At 42.2% G+C, this 14,670-nt stretch overlaps 1 long non-coding RNA gene across 2 annotated transcripts in view; it reads right to left on the bottom strand.

Annotated features, from left to right (window-relative positions):
* Positions 1–187: 187 nt before the first annotated feature.
* LOC118283366 overlaps positions 188–14,670 on the bottom strand; it is a 50,526-nt gene continuing 36,043 nt past the window's right edge. Inside the window, exons 3-5 of one of the 2 annotated variants that reach the window (XR_004784515.2) lie at positions 7,111–7,209; positions 597–743; positions 188–518 (exon numbers count right to left, since the gene is read on the bottom strand). This is a non-coding gene — a long non-coding RNA (uncharacterized LOC118283366). Of the gene's footprint in view, positions 744–7,110; positions 7,210–14,670 lie in introns of both variants that reach the window. The other variant, XR_004784514.2, reaches the window with a different exon arrangement.

Here is a 14,670-nt window from a genome sequence, read left to right as displayed (position 1 = left end):
TTTCACATGTCCCTACTTTTTAAACTGTTCTAATCCCAAATGTACAGTACAGCACAGTGTGTTTTTCAGCAAACTGAACATTAAGTCTGATTTGAGCATTCGGCTGCTAGGGACCCAGATGAGATGCAATAGAAGCAAATAAATGAATGATCCAAAGAAAATGTAGAAATAAAACTATGACACAGTCTTTACATGTAAAATTATTTATCTCGGCTCATATTTGAGTCAATATTCAGTTGTGTTCAAAAATCTCCAGAGACGAATGAGATGTGAGACAACAGCTGGTTTTGTCAGCATGATTTTTATGAAACACATTGATAGAGTTGCGTTGCTGTAAATAAAACAACAATGCTGTATAATCACTGATGAATACGCTGCCGCCAGGGGATTAGTCATCCTCTACTTCCTGTGGTCGCCAGCAGTCAGCGTTCACTGTCCTTCGCTGGCTGTGGAGAAAAACCACAAGCCGGAAAAGCAGTTTGGCCCAGAGCCCCCGGCGGTCGGACCATCTCATCCTCCTGCAGGTGATTTCATGGGAACTTATGGTCAATGCAACAGTAAAAAGAAAAAAAAAAGGGCTCCCTTCCCCTTCACACCTCTTGAATTTGTTCTTCCTGGACGAGAAGCGGCAGCTGCGGAAACCGCGAGTCACGGCACCACCTCCCCTGCGGTCGCCGTCCAACGGGCCGTCCCATCTCATGACGACCATGAGGTCATGACCCCAGGCTGACTCAGCGGCATCTCTGGAGCAGAACAAGAGGGAAAAAGAACTTTATAAATAGGACGGCGTGAGTCGGGTGGTACATTGCATTGCTGTTAAGAGGTGCACAGGTATCACGGGGCGCCGTTAATATGCATTAATAGTCCAACTGTGAGCAAATAAAACACAACGGGCTAGAACAGCACAAAGTGCAGCACAAACTATTTAGTTCCTATTGCCCTCCAATAAAAATTTGTGTTATTTGCCGACCTGCAGAGAAGGAAACGATTAATTTCCCTAAAAAATATAAAGCTGACAAAGGGAAGAACACAGACTGCTTAGTTATCAGGGTTCCTCAGACTGTCCAGAACTATACATGTGAATCTCATATCATATATCATATTACACAACAACAACAACATAACCTCCTAAAATTCTTTGATTGTCTAAACTCGCTTTTAGGAAAAATGGAAATAGAATATCCAAATCAACAATATGATAAAAAAGATTATGTACTTGTTGACATAATTCGGTTAAACTTTTTTTTTTTTTTTTTTTTTTGGCGGAACACAATAAAGTAATAATTTCCCGAAAATTGTAGTAGCCGGGCCAGCTGGAGATGGTCTGTGCCGGTGACTCAGACGCTGTACGTGACATCCGGCAGAGGAAATGGACGACATGTGTGTAACATCATCACCACACAATCTGCTCCACAGTGCCTCAGTTTGTGTGTCAGTGCTCGGCTCAGTCTGACCCACCAGCAGCACTATTAATCTGAAAATATTAGAGTATTCGCTAGTATTCTCTGCACCGCACTTAACCAAGTCAAATCAGTCATCAAATGTTTAATTTACTATATATTGAATGTTTCTCATGTCTTTACTCTGTACTTGCTGAAGTGAAATGAAAATGTGTTTAGATTATGTATGAACTGAAATAACAAAATCAATTAAAATTTCCCCGACACCAAAGCTTAAAGTGGCATAATTAGCGATGTCAGATTCAATTTAAGGCCTCATAATCAGGGTCACTTTGATTTGACCACACTTTGCTCCGTCACGACGGACCCGTCTGCCCAGCCTCAAAAGATTAAAGCAAAGTCATTTTACTTTGAGGCTTTTTTGCTTTGCTGGTGGAAGGAAAAATAAATAAAGCGCCTCTCAGTTTTTGGCTCAACAACAGACAATAGGACCTCCTCCCTGGAGTTCTGTGCCTCACTGAAAAAGATGAAAGATGTGAGCAGACATTTATAGTTGAGGTTTTTAAAGCAAATGATGTCCTGGAGAGTTTACACTCACTGTAGTGCGCGACTGTGTGATGTTTGACTGTCAATAAAACAGTTACTGTAATCTGGTCATATTCCTCATCATGTTTATGATGTGTTTATTTCAAACACTGGCGAGACACGTGCAAGTTTTCATCCTCTCCCACGAAGGCTGCAGCATTTTAAATCAATGTTTTGTGTCAAGATGTAATGACTTTTTTTTTAAAGTAGAAGAAAAATATATTCAATCATAATATTTCAATCTTATGAAATAACATGTCAAATATTGACCAAAATATAATGTTCCCATAACTGGGTCTGTGAATTTGTCAGTACTGTACTTATGCGTTCACACCAAACACAAAGCAGGTTTTTCAATGCAAAAAGAGTAGAATTTCGTGTCACTTGCGCCGGGTGACGGGAAATTCGCGTCGCTCACTTCACTCGCTCGGGTTGAAACATTTGCGCGGCGCGTTGTCGCAGAAGCAAATGAGCGTTGCGATCCTCTTGACTTCACCGATTAAAAGCGGGTGGCCAGCGATCGCGTGGCCAAACTCGCTCGAGCAACGCCACACGGAAATTCTCTTTGCGTCTGGTGTGAATGCAGCATTAGTGTAATTACAGTGCTTGGAAAAGGATTTCACTTGGGAAGGGAAAAGAAAAGGCTTTGAAATCCCAGGAATACACCCAACTACTTGATACAATGAAGATCATATGCACGCACGCACAAATTTAATCTGTGGCCACAATTGACATCGGCAGAAATTGACACATATTGGGTAACACACACACACACACACACACACACACACACACACACACACAGAGACGCCCACACACACGAAAACAAATCTCTTCTGGCCGACAGGATCTCGTCCCGAGGATTAATGTGTTCGGGCATCCTAAAGTACCGTAGGTGGACGCTGTGATTAAAGACCTTCGCAAGAAGTGCGAAAAGATAAATTACACTCTTCCATTAATAATCCGGCCTCTCGCCCGCCTCCTCCCGCCGTTTTCACCGAGCACGGGCCAGACACTTAGAAAATTCCCCAGCGCCCGCGCTTTTAATCATTCTGCTGAGAGGCCAGGAGGCGAATCATTCTGAAACGACTCCTCCTGAAAAAGTAAAAACAACTGCATTACTGTCTTTTAGGCGGATCACACAGGCGAGTCCACTCTCTTTCTCTGCGGACAAAGACGCATGACTGTGATGACTAATTGACCGAAGGGACGGGACCTGACGGGCCAGTCTGATGGATGAGGACTCGCTGCTTTGTCTCCGCTGCCTGATAAAGTGGATCTGCGTTCGGCTCTCCGTCGCCAGCTTAACCACCGTGGAGGAGGATGTATTGAACAGAGTGACAGGAGCCTTTAAGAGCTTGTAACTGATTGTGTTTAGATATTAACACGGTGTCTCGCCTCTGAATACGCCTGCCTTCGTGTAGAGGTTTCTCTTACTAAGAGAAATACGTTTTTAAAAAAATCTATGCCCCTTTGGGGCCTAAATGATCAGGGCACTCCTCTACAGTATAAGTTTTAAAAATGACAGAAATGAAGTTAGGATCGGACTCACTCAATTCAAATCTGAACACAAAGTGTGTAGACTGATGCTAAGGGATTTTTTTGAAAGCTGGATTATGTTAATCATATTAATATAAAGTGATGTGTTGACTATAATTCAATTTCAGAGTCAAAATGGAAAGCAGGTTCCTCAGCCCACACTCTCACACTTACGTCAGGACACAATCAAGTTATTTGTGCTGTTTGTTGACCAATGACACAAGAGACCTATGATGCTGCAGTTCCACCAAACACATCCGAACACATCCAATGCCAATGAAAAGACACAAGGAGGTCGCGAGTTCTGCATCGCTTGCGGCAACGGACACGAGAAACGTGAGGACACGGAAACCCCCCCCCCCCCCCACGTAATTTGCTTCACTCGCTCAAGTTGAAATATTTGAGCCCCAGCGGAACATTCGCCTGACGCAATATTGCAAAAGCCAATAAACGTCCACGTCCGAAAGAGAAGGGGGGAATATTTGCGGTTTGTGGGCAAACTTGCGCAGGAAAATTTGCTTTGCGTTTGGTGTGAACGCACCATTAGAGTACAACTTTCTTTTAATGACACAGATTCATTTAGTGCATTGTTAGGCAGCACATCCTTGTTGATGGCCAGTGACAACGGTAAAGAAGCGTGGTGTAAATTATTGTAAATACAGTCCGAAGGATAGGACTTCTGAACATATAGTAATCATCACTCTTGTCGCTTTGCGCAGCCAGTAAGTGTGTATACAGATTGCCTATTGGTTAACGATCGGGGGTTACGGCGTGGAGCTCCTCCACTCTGTCCATTACTGGCGAGAGGAGATTAACCAGTTTGACGGATGAGCAGGCGATCCGTCTCGTCGTCCCTTTTGATCGAGTGGAAACCTGCATCAGCGTTCCGCCGGTTTGAGAGTACTTAACAGCGGCCGTATATGTATTGGCTGCAGATCAAAGGTGAAGGTGAGGGACGCATCATTCTTCTCATTTCCAGAGTAGCTGACTCATCTCACTGTCACTGTTACTGTGGAAGAGGGGCTCTGCCCAAATTATTAGGTACGACTACCTTAAGCTGCCGCAGCGGATCACGTCCTCATAAGAGGTTTTTGTTGTTATGATCATTTCGAAGGGATGTTCTTTGCGGTGCTGTTGAATTCTGTTGCGTTGAATAAACAGACGTGAAAAGAAAAAAAGAAAAAAATCACGTTCCGAACTCCCGTTGGAACTCTTTTAATCTCTCATTTACATTTCATGCGAATAGGAGTTCATTTGCTGACTGGAGAGATGGATGTGGAGATAAAATGGCCGCGGCCGGAACGAGAGAGGTGAGACATTTACCAAGAATTGTGGTGTGGTCGCACACACGCAGCTGTAAAAACAAGCCAAGGAAGAAAAGGCTCTTTTGGCAAAGACCTTTTATGAGAGAAATTCAACATCTGCTGCTTTTGTGCTCGACATTTTGTGTGTGTGTTTGTTTAGGTTTGGCCGAGTGGCCCGCTCTCTCAGGACGGACGGAAGATGACTGTCAGACATTCAGTTTCCACTCGGTGAATGCACGCAGGCTCTCAAGTCGAACACTGAAGGAATTCTGTTAATTAAACGCCTCGTAGGTCTGCATCCCATTTTCTTTTTTCTTTTTATTTAAGGAATAAAACAACAGCACAGACCACGCCCCAGAGACTGATCCTCTACAGCCCCTGCTGACTGAATTGACTGACTGTGGAGGGTGGGCCTCTCTTCAAATTATTCCAAGCTAACGTACCCATTCATAACCAAAAATTACTGAAGTGATGGAATCTGGCAGAATTTTTCTTTTTTAATCACACTTTTTTGATCACACTCGCTCAAAGGTTCAGTGTGTATGATTTAGTGGCACCTAGAGGTGAAATTGCATATTGCAAATAACTAAATACTTGACCAATTCTTTACTCACGAAGAGTCTTGTTACTTTAAAAAAAAAAAAAGTAACATGTTCAGAAATACTCTCATTCAAACATTGACACCACTTTTATGTCTGTAGAGAAAAAATATGAAGCCGCAGCTTAGCTTAGCCTAGCATAAAAACTGAAATAAAGGGGGCAACAGCTAGCCTAGCTAGCTGGCCTAAGTCGGCTCTGCTTTTCTAAAGTGAACCGATTAACACAGCAGGTTCGTGAACAAAAACAAAGATGGTCAGCGAAGAAATATTAGACACACAATGACCCATAAAACAAAAATACAGAAGCAAAATGTCATGTGTTACTCTTCAGCTTTTGTACGGCCTTCCATTCTTGGTGCTAAGCTAACCAGTTGCTAACTGCAGCTTGACATCTTGCAGGTGAGAACGTGGCATCCATCACACGGCTGCATCTCACAGAGACGTCTCTTGCTAGCTGTCAACAGCCTCTACGGTAGCATAAATAAAAATCTCCCCATTCTGTCGCACTGCAAAAGATGGCTTCTCCATTTCATAGACCTGACATCCACTGCATATTCATTGTAGAAAACACCTTGTACGTGCTTGTAATTAGGCAGCACATTGCAAAAACTCAAAGGTAAAGATAAGAGATGCAGCTGTTAATCGATTGATCGAATAGTCATCGACTACTTAATTAATCACCAACTATTTTGATAATCGTTGAACCGGTTCAAGAAGTCAAAATGATCTGATTTCAGCCTCTTAAATGTGAATATATCCTTTTTGTTTTGCTCCTCTGTGACAGTGAACTAAATATCTTTGGTGTGAGGACAAAACAAAACATCATCTTGGAGTTTTGGGAAACGCGATCAACATTCTTCAACATTTTAGTCGATTAATCGAAAGCCTAAATATTTAAGCTTCTGCAAAATACTGTTTTCGGAAAAGAAAAAAACCTTCTGACTGCAGTAACTGATCACATCCAGCGTGTTAGACGTGTCCACAGTGACACGTTGATCAGACAAATGTACCGATGACCCTCTCCCATTTGCTCCTGCAAGTGCTCCAACAAACTGACAGACAACTTGATCACACATAAATAACTGCGATAAAAAAGTGTAAACATGTTGTGACTGCTCTCTACTGAATCCGAACACCGAGGGAACAATCAGTTATAGGATCAGTGTGAGGTATAAACACGTCCTGCAACCATGTTTTTCCACCTCGATTCCTCGAATGCGCCGCCTGTACATGTACGTTTTATAGATTTGAAACAAATCATCAACACACTTGACCGGGCAAGTGAAATTATCCAGCGCTTCCATTGCTTCTCTCTCTCTCTCTCTATAATTAAAACAAAAAAATAACCACCAAAAAAGAGAACTTGAACAATCCGCTGTTGGAGAAATAACATCGATGATGGTTGGGAAAATTTTTACTTCGAGCTGGAAATGCACAGACAACAGCAGAATAGGGGAAATATAATAATTACAGCAGCTCGGGGGCTTCCCATGTTTTGAGTGGAGAAGAACCTTTCATTACTGATATCAACTCTCAAAATCCTATAAATCCACCACACGTTACCTTGCATTACACAGCTGCTACGCAAAACAGGAAAAGTTCTGGATTAGTTCAGATGAGCAGTGATATCATCAACAAGGCACTGCTCAGCTTATTACAGTAGTTGAATGTGTAAACTCCTACCAGATGTGCCCCGCTCAGGTGGTTTCCCCACCGCTTGTCAGGGATGGATGATCATGGAGGAAAAAAACGAGCCCGTTTCTCAATCCTGCGGCTTAAGTCCTGCAAAAGAAAAAAAGAAAAATCCCGGCCTTAACAAATAGTGACGGCAAAGTCCCCAAAACACAATCAATCAAAACAAGCAGCCGACTTGAGACTGAAGCTTCTCAGCCAGTCTCAGGGCTACTACTGTAGCTTTTCTGTCCTAACAGCTACTTAAATGCCGTTCCCTGCATTTACTTGGTGTCGTGTGTGAATCGGTCTCGGATTTGATGGATGAATGGAAGCATCAGTGCTTTGACTTGAATGACCACTGACGGTCTGTGCGCTGGTACATCATTGACCAAATTCCTTGGATAAGCGTAAAAGCTCTCCGCGTGCACGTAAACAAACCAAATACCTCCCGACTACATTCATAAATGTTGCCCAAATTCTCTCTTTGATAAAAAAAAAAAAAAAAAGAGAAAAATATGTTTTGCAATATGATCACACTCATTTCAGCATTTCATTTCTGTATGAATGGTGCAAACTTTGTGTAGGGGTACATGCTCCTATTGAGAAATACCCGTCTCCGTGTGGAAATAGCTGTGTGTGTGTGTGTGTGTGTGTGTGTGTGTGTGTGTGTGTGTGTGTGTGTGTGTGTGTGTGTGTGTGCACCAAAGCTCAGGTGCTGAAGAATCTGCTGCTGTTAAATTTTACTCCCCCGAAAACCGAATTGACAAAAGTTTCCACGGCAGAGCAGAATCGTTGCGCTCGTCACAGAAATCAAGTCGCCTCTCTCGTGTTAACCACTGAAAGATGCTGGATGACTGCGACCTTGTTTCGTAATTGAATGAAACAGACAAGGCCGAATTCGTCTGGGTGTAATTCACACAATCTTTCAAATGTATTCCATTATTAACAAAATGAATTTGAAAAAAATGTACGGATGAGAAATTGCGCCGGAATATTCTTTTGAATCCAAGTGACCTTGACACGCTTTGGTGTCAAGGTCTTATGTTAAAGTCTTGTGATTTTTATTTTTCCCTCCCCAGTGATGTTTCTCACACTTTGAACTCACTCACCGATCACATGAGTTGGTGTATTGTTGGTTGACACATGAGAAAATGTCTGAAAAGACGTCCCACATGCGGAATATGCAAAGAGGCCTGTGTGTGGGCAGCGTTTTGACTAAACCCGAAGCCTGTTTTAGTGTGTGTGTGTGTGTGTGTGTGTGTGTCATAAGGCTCTGATGTGGGTGGTCAACTTTTTAATCTGGCTTCGTCTCTTTATCTTTTATTTTCGATGGATTTTTATTTAAATGTATTTCTGTAATTTAAATCCTTTTTTCCTCTTTGGTCTCCGGGTTCAATGTTGTGCTGCTGCAGTGTATAAATAAAAAACAAAAATGATCCCCACATTTAAAAGAATTGCATTTAAATTTAATGTTGACTCCCATAAATATTTCAAACAACAGCTGCATTTAAAACAACAGCAACAGACCAGAGCAAATTCAAGAAGAGGAAAAAAAAAAAAGGAAAGACGCCTTCAGGCTCCCCCGAACCGACGCTGCCCACATTTAGCAATCGAGTGGAAAAAGATGTCGAAGTGGTTGTTGATTAAAAAAACCAAAAAGGGTCTGAATTGATGAACGGTGTAATTATTAAAACACCGGTTATAAAACGGGCTGATAAAAGAGCAGAGCTGTGGTTATACAAAAACACAACAGGGACTGTGTAACCGAAGCCCCGAGACGGTGAAGTAACACCAGGTTTTTACATGCCGACGCTTTCAAAACCCCGTGGAGACGTACAACGCGAGAGGAAGAGAGAGAGAGAGAGAGAGAGAGATGAAACGTTGAACAATGCTTTGGAGAACAAGTGGACAATTATTACAACTTCCTGTTGCTCACGTTTCATTTTTATTTTTATACTTGTTGCACAAGACACAAAAGGTTCGGAAAATCCTGCTGCTGCAGTAAGTGACGACTCGCTGACCGAACCTTTGAGCCGCTGTGTATGAAGACGCCGCCATCGCATGTTTGGATTGGAAGCCCTGACCTTTAACCTTGACTTTATTAACCACTCTCAGTGGAACTTCTCATATTACAAACATGACTGTAAAATGATGTTTCTTTATGACTCAAAGGCAAAGTTTTTTCTAGTTTGACCTGGTTTAATAATATTTGAGATAAAAGTTTGGATTCATTGCATTTGGGAAAAATTCAAGATGAAGCTGCGACATCTTACAACACGTGGCTTAATACCTCTCGTGTGTAACCACTTATTGTAAGTCGCTTTGGACCAAAGCCTCAGCGAAATTTAAGTTAAAGGTCGCGGCCACAGACGAACAGCAGCGACTACAGTAGGTGTAAGAGGCACCGACTGCATCCTGCACATAATAGAATAGTAGAATCAATAATGCTGCGTAACACGGATGTGTGTTGTTCCAGAGAAGAAACTGTGAGCGAGCAGAGGCCTCCGGTAAAAAAAAAGAAAAAAAAAGAAGCATGTTGGCTGATAAACAAAGCGGCCGTCAAAAAGGAAGTGAGAGGTTTGATATCGTCGAGCTGCAGAGGCAGCGGGGAACATGGGAAAATCCACAAGACAATGTACGGCAAAGTTGGCCTCGCAATGTGGCATAATTACATTTAGTCGGGTTTTCCGATACATCAGGTCACTGGTGATGTCCACAATGCATGGAGACGACGGCAACAACAGCAGCAGTAAGTGCATGATTCACATAAACAGAACTGACGTGAGCAGATGAAATTGGAATGAAGGTCATGGTAAAAAAAAATGACGATAAAAACATTAATATTTTTGGGGCCCCTGCTGAAAGTGCTGATGCTGTCAGTCTCCTAGCCCGACCATGTTGTCAGTGCTGCGCTTCCATATGATTTAATGAACAAAAAAATGAATCAACGAAGGCTAAGATATCTTTAGCTTTACTCCCCTCTATGGTCAAAATTAAAAAAAAACCCATCTCAATCCCATATTTCCCCACGCTGCAACTCAATAGCGTCTTTACCGTAAACCCCTTCCGGCCTTGACGAAGCTCCTCCAGATTCACATGAGACACCACACAACTGCGTAGTACTCCTGACGACCAAAACTAAACTGGCCGGAGTTCCCCTTTAATTGATAAATGAAGAAACGTAAACTGTTTGTCCCCCCATCTGTTATTAATTTGGCGGGCGAGTGCTTCTCTAAACAGCTTATGAAAGTCGAGAAAACCCGTTTGCGGAATGCACATTGCAGTTAGACTTTAGTTTTTAATCAATGATGTAAGAAAAATGATGGTTGCACACACGGGTGAAGCACTGGGGGGGGGGGGGGCACACCAAGGGTCGGGGGCCCCTGGAAGGCCTGGAGCAGCTAGCTAGAAGCTACCTAGCTGAGATCAACACAGCTGCTATTGCTAACTGTAACTTTTACTTCATGAATACAGTAGCAGTTAGCTAGTTACTTTATGAACACACACACACAGTATTGTAAATTAATCAGCATCATAGCTGCAGGGGGGCTCACAGAGTCTGCTCATGTATAGGGCCCAGAAAGTTGTTGCTACACCCCTGGTTGCACACCAGCATACAGAAGTGATGAGACGGCATTAAAAATCCTCCTGCACGCTGTTGGCACCTATGATACATTTATTGACAAGCTACATGAACGTGCATCACCTTTCATTAGGGAATTTCTCATCAGTGACAACACGTCCTCCTGCAGTATACAGTATATATACCGTACATATTTACCAAACAACGACTGGACCAAAGCAACGTTCCCGCCGAATCTTTGTGCAAGTTTGCACCTTTGCGTGATTGTTTACAGTGTTCACTCATCAACTGTGACCAGGTTTATGACACATAACTATTAATAAATGCGTCATCAATACGTCAGGAGTGAAGGCCTTTTTTTAAAGAATATTGCAAATCATCCGAGATGAAACAATGCGTTACCGCACACCTGTACGACGCCGGTCAACAACGCCACATTCTCACACTCTCGTGGTTGTTGAATTATGCGGGTTGTTAATTCGAAGCCACTTTACAGTCCGTCCGTCAACAAACTGTCATTTATCGTCTCCGTGTACAAAAGAAATCAACTACGATCGCAAAAACACACACGCACCCTCTGAACTGTAAAGAGTTCCCTAACATAGTGGTACAATGATATTATGATAATACTCCATAATGGTTGGTCACATGAATGGCGCTACATAGTAAAACATTTTAACAGAGACATCACCATTACTCAACAAGATGATGAAGCCCATTAACATGTGCCGACATGAGATAGGCCACTTTATGTGCTGCAGTTGCAGTCTTGCATTAAAAAAAAACCTACTGTAATTGGCAAATATCATATCTATAATAATCTGAAAGTATATATTTCCTCTTCTACCTTTGATAGCGACACTGCAAAAAAGTAAATTTTTACAAAAGTGACAGAAAATATTTTGCAGTCCGTAGAACTAGAAGATAAAGTTTTCCAAAAATCTGTAATTTACTCCCAACTGCCTGAAAATGACAAAATTTACGACAGAAATCAAGTCAATTTATTTGTAAAGCACGTTTAAAAACAGCAGACAGTTGACCAACGTGCTGTACGGCTATTACCGGAGAGATACAATAAACGATAAAACAATCCGCCAAGATGACAACAATAAGGCATTTGATGAATAAGTAAATAAAAAAATAAAAAAAATCTTTTGAAGTAATACATAAAACCACACGAATAAAATAGCCTCAACCTATTTTAAAAGGGTCCAGAGTTGGCGAGGTCCTGATGTGCACTGTGCCTACAATGTGACGTGACTGGCAGACGTCAGTGACCGTGTGGTCGAGGGGAAAGTTAACAGGTCCGAGGTGCGCGACGCCGTTCTCCGCTTTATAACAACACACTGACAGTTTTGAAGGGCTTCGCCGTAGCCAGGACCCGAGCTGAAAAAACAACTGCATTTATTTCTTCTGAACAAGTGAAGGAGAGTCGTCGACGACCACACCCAGGGCTTTCTTTGCCGAGGCTTTACAATAAAGGGAGAAAAGGGCCGAGGGTGTCACTAAGAATAGCGCGGTGGTCCAAAGATCCCTATCGTTGGCTTCCTGTTCTGTGCATTGGTAGAAAAAGTGTACCAGCATTTGTAGGATCACGAGCTATATTCGTTTTTATTTTTAAATTCTTCTTAATCCAAGCGTCCGAGCTCGCGGGATCGGGGCCATTTCTTATTATAGGAGAAAAAACAATGAAGACACCGAAACAAAAACGCTATAGGAAATACTTTTTTTACCCAACAACAGCAACCATGTGACAATATCACAGGCAGGATACGCTAACGATTTAACATGTTCACATACACACAACGTCACATCCGGTCCACAGCCGGTCCAAAACGACAACTAAATGTCCACAGGCAGAACAACACGCCGCTGCAATTAGGTATCACTTCAGTCAAAACCTGACTAGTAAACTCGAAACCGCAAGACTGAAATGCTCTTATGTGCCTGTGTAATGTAATGTCATAAAAACATGAAAGAAAAACATGATCGATATCTGCCACGCGCGCCCGCCTGTGTGTGTGTGTGTGTGTGTGTGTGATTTGAATTTCAGTTTCAAGAGGCGGAACGCATCCAGAGACACAGGAAGGAGCTTCAGGTAAAAGCCGCGTGTGCGTCGACCGACTTTCATGTCGTCACACTCTCAAAATGATTTAGGTCTAATTCACAAAATCGGTCCAGTTCAATTGGCAACGGACTGGCGGGACATCAGCGGGTGTTTGATGCATCAACACGAGTCTCCGGCCGCAGTGTTTTCCTCAGGATGTGAAGTGTTGACACTGAGACGGAGAGAACTGGGGCACGAATACAACAGGGTCATTAAAAAAAAGATAAAACAAAATCGCTCTTTTCTTTTTTTTCTTCTTCTTCTTCTTCTCACAACTCATTTTCTCGCTGGTTCTGCGCCACTGGCAACCTCGCTGACACGAAACCAAAGGACTTCATGAAAAGTCGCGCAGTTGAATAGGATGCGTGAGGTCACGAGGCTCTTTCATGTGCAAGTACAGTCGGCTCAGCGTTGACGGAGCAGGTTGGCCATGAAAATATTTGTAGGTCACGTACATGACCCAGCATCAAGGAACGCAGCAAAGCTTCCATCCATCACTCGAGGAAACTAGAAAAATGCTTCAGAACAATGGTGAAAGCTGAAAATGCGTGTAGTACAGGAAATTAAAAAATAACCACTAAATAAATACAACGTCCGTATTTAATCCTGAAAGGTTATTTGAAAATATTGAAATTATGTGTAAAAAGTAAAAAGTGGATCATTTTGCAACTTCATTTCTTTCTTTTCTTCAAATCCTTTAAAAAAAAAAGCAAACCATTATTAAAACTTGACTTGTACAGAAAGTCAACAACATGGTGGTAAAGCTGAAAAAAATGAAAAAAAATAAAATAAAACATGGCTGACTCTTAGTTCCTGAAAAGTTCACTTCTGGGAGAATTTACTTTGACGTCAAGGTCGGTGTTGAATGAGTCAAAAGGTATGAAACTGCATGTGTGTCTCTCTACGTGCTGCAGTAATGTCACGGTGGTTATCTTAGAAAAAAAAGAAGCAAAAAGAAAGAAGCATGAAATCTTGTCATGTGCCTCAAACGGCGATAAACAATCTCTGATTTGAATGTGTAAATGTCACCTGGGATGGATGATGAGCAGCGAGAAGAGGGAACAAGCTCTTTTCACATGTGCGTGCAAATAAATGCAGACACACACACACACACACACACACACACACACACACACACACACACACACACACACACACACACACACACACACACACACACACACACACACACACACACACACACACACACACACACACACACACACTGCACGTCTCTTACAAAAAACCCCATATGCTCTCCATCATGTCGAGGTGATCAGACGGGATTAGAAAACCACAACACGTGATCGACGTCGATCGCACTCGTTCCAAACAGTCGGTCCTGGATGGGGGAATATGTATTTTATACATATTTTATTGGGGTCAAGACAAAGCGGACCCAGTATTTTCCTGCGTCAATTTTGACCTGATCTGGATTCGGTTTTCAACCCATTGACTTCGACCTTGTTTGTTTTTTTCCCTTTTAATTTCTCTTCCACCTGTTTCTGCAGTTACACAAGGACACACAATCATAGAAGCAGAAATGAAACACGCGTAGGCGTAACTGTGGGCGAAGAGCACATAAACATATAAGTAATAATAATATAAATATTAGTAGAATTACACATGAGAACACACACACACACACACACAAAAATTCGTTTCACTGCATAAACAGAAATAAACACATACACAATTAAACATACGTCTACACACATAGTAGTGGTATGAGCAATAGCAAAAATGACGTTAACAATAATTATATATTCACACACACACACACACACACACACACACACACGTTATCTGAACAATGACAAAGACGTATGATATGTACAGTATCAAAACACACACACACACACACTACATGTAAACACAC

The sequence above is a fragment of the Scophthalmus maximus genome, chromosome 10, assembly GCF_022379125.1.
Source record: "Scophthalmus maximus strain ysfricsl-2021 chromosome 10, ASM2237912v1, whole genome shotgun sequence".
Classification (NCBI taxonomy): Eukaryota; Metazoa; Chordata; class Actinopteri; order Pleuronectiformes; family Scophthalmidae; genus Scophthalmus; species Scophthalmus maximus.
Note: the sequence above shows the minus strand (reverse complement) of the source record. Positions and strands in the feature narration are given on the sequence as shown.